The following is a 5,211-nucleotide window of genomic DNA, read 5'->3' on the forward strand; positions in this document are numbered from 1 at the left end:
TCCTTCTCCAATGCATGAAAGTGAAAGTGAAGTCACTCAGTTGTGTCCGACTCTTAGCGACCCCATGGACTGCAGCCTACCAGGCTCCTCCATCCATGGGATTTTCCAGGCAAGAGTACTGGAGTGGGGTTCCATTGCCTTCTCCATCCTATGTGTAAAACAGGAATCAAATGGACAAAGACCTCTTGGTTGCCAGCTAGATTTTTTTCATTCAACCGATCATCAGAAAAATCAGTTAACACTATCACAGTCTTTGAGATCCGTGTGTGAAATTGTTGTTGTTCAGTTGCTCAGTCATGTCTGACTCTTTGTGACCCCATGGATTGCAGCATGCCAAACTTCATCATCTCCCGAAGTTTTCTCACATTCGTGTCCATTGAGTCAGTGATACCATCTAACCATCTCATCCTCTGCCATCCCCTTCTCCTCCTGCCATCAATCTTTCCCAGCATCAGAGTCTTTTCTAATGAGTCAGCTCATCAGGTGACCAAAATATTGGAACTTCAGTTTCAGCATAAGTCCTTCCAATGAATATTTAGGGTTGATTTCCTTTAGGATTGACTGGTTTGATCTTCTTGCTGTTAAAGGGACTCTCAATCGTCTTCTCCAACACCACAGTTCAAAAGCATTAATTCTTTGGTGCTCAGCCTTCTTTAAGGTCCACCTCTCACATCCATACATGAGTACTGGAAAAACCATAGCTTTGACTATACAGATCATTGTTGGCAAAGTAATGTCTCTGCTTTTTAATATGCTGTCTAGCTTTGTCACAGTTTTTCTTCCAAGGAGCAAGCGAAATATGCAAGCTCAAATAGTTGGCCCTTTGCCAATTATGAAAATATTTTGGCCAATGTTTTACTTTAGGAATGAAAATACAGAGTTAAGAAGAGATAGATAGTTAAGTTTAGGTAATGTTATTAATGTAGGCCATGGAACTAAATTTTTCAGGAAAAAATAAAAATAAAAGAGTTTAATTTCAGCTACTTTACAATTGCAAGGTTGCCTTTTCTCACACTGCTCTCAAGCTGAACGCTCTTGAATTTTCACATATTTCTGTCTTCCTCAGAAATTGTTCAGTCTTTTTAAAATTTTTTTTAAAAAATTTAAGTATAGGTGATGTACAATGTTGTGTTAGATTCAGATGTACTGCAAAGTGATTCAGTCATTCATACGTGTGTGCCCAGTCCACAGTCACGTGCGACTCTTTGGGATCCCATGTACTATAGCCCACCAGGCTCCTCAGGCATAGAATTTTTCCAGGCAAGAATACTGGAGTGGGGTACCATTTCCTACTCCAGGGCATCTTCCTGACCCAGGGATTGAACCCACCTCTCTTCTGTCTCCTGCATTGGCAGGTGGATTCTTTACCACTAGAGCTACCTGAGAAGCTTATTTGTGTATGTGTGTATGTATATACATACATACAGGTTCTTTTCCATTATAGATTATTACAAAATATCAAATATAGTTACAGATATTGATTATAGCACCCACTGTGCTATATAGCAGGTCCTTGCCATTTATTTCATATATAGAGTTAGTACTTCAGTTGTATCCATTCCTTTGTGGCCCCATTGAATTTAGCCTGCCAGGCTCTGTCCATGGATTTCTCAGGCAAGAATGCTGGAGTGGCTTGCCATTTCCTTCTCCAGAGGATCTTCCCTACCCAGGGATCAAACCTTGGTCTCCTGCATTTCAGGCAGATTCTTTACTGTCTGGACTACCAGGCACGCCCTTTTATATATGGTAGTGTGTATCTATTAATCCCACTTATCATACTAATGAATTAAATCATACAGAGAAAGGCAAGTATGACATGATGTCACTTCTATGTGGAATCTAAAAAAATGGTATATGTGAACTTATTTACAAAACAGAAATAGACTCATAGAGAAAACAAACTTTACCAAAGGAGAAAGTGGAGTGGGAGGGATAAATTAGGAGTTTGGGATTAACAGACTTTTACCTTAAGAACATTTAAAAACCATAGTTTTATTTAATTATTTAAGGACAGATCAGTCAGGATTTAGTAACATTACTAAGAAATATTTATCATTTTTTTCAGATGAATTAAATCATTTAAATTGAAATCAAAGTCATCTATGCTGAAAACAGGGAGCTTTTCTGCATAAGCTAAAGTCACTGGAAACAGAACCTTGTGGATCTTATTAAGCCTACTTATAGACATTGTAAAGGTTTTCTTTGGCTTCAGTGTAAATGTTATGTGGTCTTCGGAAAAAAGCAGCCAGGGTTTCCTCGTGTTTCCTATTTGTTAAGTGATCAGACTCACAGCTATGATGTGCCCACTTCAAAGCCACATTATGAGTACCCAGTAATAAAACTAGTTTTGTTAAGATATATTTTTTAATTCTGCGGTTACAATCGAAAAGAAAAGCTATACTCAATGTGAATTGTTCTCTTTGACAAAACAATGTATTGAAACTGGGAGGTTTTTGTTTCTGCCATTTCAGGGAAATGACAAAGCAAGGATTTCAGAAGTTCTGAGGATATATTTTGATATTTTAATAGGCCTCTTGCCAGGTATGATTAGACACTCCATAAATAATTGACTTGAATTGTTTGGGTGTTTTCATCGGGGAGACCATAGTATCGATTTCTTTTTGTTTTTACTTTAGAAAATTCCTGGAAAGTCTTCATTAAGTAGAAAACAAAACAAACCAGAAGACCCACAAGGAATAAATAACAAAACTGACTTTGGGGCTATGGAGTTTGACTTAGCAGCTTGTACTCGAAGCCTCTATAACAAAACCTCTCCGCTAATGTGAAGCAGCTGTAGCAATTGCACAAAATGGTCCAAACTGTTGAAAAGCCATTAAGAGTCTGATGTATGTAGAATAAAAAGGTTCATTCAGCTTTTTAAAAGGTATCCCAATATGGAGTGTTATTTTATTTTATAACCACGTCTTAGTCATATTAAGTTTAAATGCCACAGAAAATTTTAATGACCATGTGGCTGGGTTTTTTGGTGAAATAGCAAGAATTCTTCAACATGCCTAAAATTCTTCCAGGAGAAAAATGGTACAAATCTATTAGGGGCACTGTAGAAGTTCCCACTATGAAGTGAACTGCTAGAAAGCTGAGTATCACATGCAGTATGATTTACCATTTGTTTGTAGAAGCACCTAAATAAATAAGAATTAATTTCTTTAATTCTAAGGCACATAGTTTTTAGGAAATAATGAAAGCCACTTGCTTTCCCAGCTCTTTCAGAAACCTGAGCCTCAAGTAGGAACTGTATATTTTAAATTTTATTTTTAAGAGATTGCCTGATTTTTTAACACATGTTTTGAATCCTTTCCTAAGGATGCATGAAAGATGATGCCTTCTATTTCCCCTCTTATTTTCCCTCGGAAGGTGATGTCTGAAGTTTTTTATGCATTCATCTGCCTCACGTACCTTGATTTTAGGAGGGCTCTTTCTATCCCCTTCAAATTAAATCTTAAAGTAGCATAACATTGTAAATCAACTATGTGTGCTCAGTCGGTCAGTCGGGTCCAGCTCTGTGATCCCATGGATTGCATCCCACCAGAATCCTCTGTCCATGGAGTTTTCCAGGCAAGAATACTGGAGTGGGTTGTGATTTCCTACTCCAAAAGATCTTCCTGACCTAGGGATTGAACCCACATCTGCATTGGTAGGCAGATTCTTTACCACTGCGCCACCTGGGAAGTCATAAAAAATCAGCTATGCTTCAATAAACAATTATATCTAAGGGAAATGAGGCATTAGTTTATTACTGTAGTCAGTATTCTACCTGATACGAGTCCATCAGCTGGACTACAGTCATCAAGGAGCCCGAGAAGGTGTGTGAGTGCTGAGGCCACACACCAGCAACAGGGCAGTTCCGATCTGCTGAACATCATCACTCTGCTATGTTCCCCTAAAACCAGCAGCAGTAGAAACCCTGATTCACAGGGAAAAGGATGCCATCTTCCAAGACATAAACAAACCCAAGAATCAGGAGCCTAGGATTTGGTTGGTTGGTACAAACATTTGAGTCCTTTGATTCTTCAAGGATGCCATCAGCCCTACTCTATTCAAAGCATTTTTCTAGAAGTTGTGAGGATGATCACATTGCCCTTGACTTCAAAGGGCTGTGTTTTGTTGGAAAGAAGAGATGTACATACCTGTGCTGTCACAGCAGGGTTCTCCCGGTGCATGGTGCTGGTGATCAACACCATGAAAGTAGGGGAAGTGCCCTAACCCCTCACTAGGCAGGTTAGATTTGAGTATAACTGATGGTGGAGGATGGTGCCATTTCCATGAGGTGCATGCGGCATATTTCAAGACAGGAGATATCGTATGCTAGTCTCTTAATAAATATTCATTGGTCAACAATAAGAACAATCCAGATAAGCTACAAAATCCTTGCTTGTCTATTTTTTCAAAACACACCAGAGAGCTGAGGATGCAGAGAAACTGAAATTTAGTGAATTCTGAAGAATCACAAGCCCTTCCTAGGAAAGAAGAGACCCATGGTTATTTTGGGAAGCAAATACACCACTGACTGGGGTAAGTAGAAACCAGTCCAATGTTTAATGGACTTTTGATAGCCACCTGTGGGCTGCTGTGATGGATTAAAACTCCAGGGAGCCTTGTCACAAAGTGAGTCAGCACCCCTCCTACCAGGGCTCTTACTGAGTGCCAAAGGCTGGTACAGGGCCTGGGGCTGAAAGGGCATCCCACCCAGTCCCTGTCTGGTGCACCAGACTTTCCCTGAGTTCATAGCAGCAGACCCCTAATGGTTGGCACTGGAATGCCCAGTGGAGATGAACCTCATGCAGTTTGGAAAGTTGAGGATCCAGCTGGAAAGCACAGGGAACTCTCAGTATCTCCCTAGTGCTCATACACCAGATCCTGCTGAAGACACGAAACCAGTGGTAAACTGGATCTAAGGCTACCACTAAATCCAGAACCATCTCAACAATGGATTAGAGTGGCTCTGTGCCCCTGGTACCCCATCCCATGACAGAGATCTGATTTTAAAAATGAGTTGTTTATTTTTGCTTTTATTTCCAATATTCTGGGAGGTGGGTCATAGAGGATCCTGCTGTGATGTATATCAGAGAGTGTTTTGCCTATGTTCTCCTCTAGGAGTTTTATAGTTTCTGGTCTTATGTTTAGATCTTTAATCCATTTTGAGTTTATTTTTGTGTATGGTGTTAGAAAGTGCTCTAGTTTCATTCTTTT

This window comes from Bison bison, unplaced genomic scaffold, assembly GCF_000754665.1.
Source record: "Bison bison bison isolate TAMUID 2011002044 unplaced genomic scaffold, Bison_UMD1.0 scf7180017864143, whole genome shotgun sequence".
NCBI classification, from domain to species: Eukaryota; Metazoa; Chordata; class Mammalia; order Artiodactyla; family Bovidae; genus Bison; species Bison bison.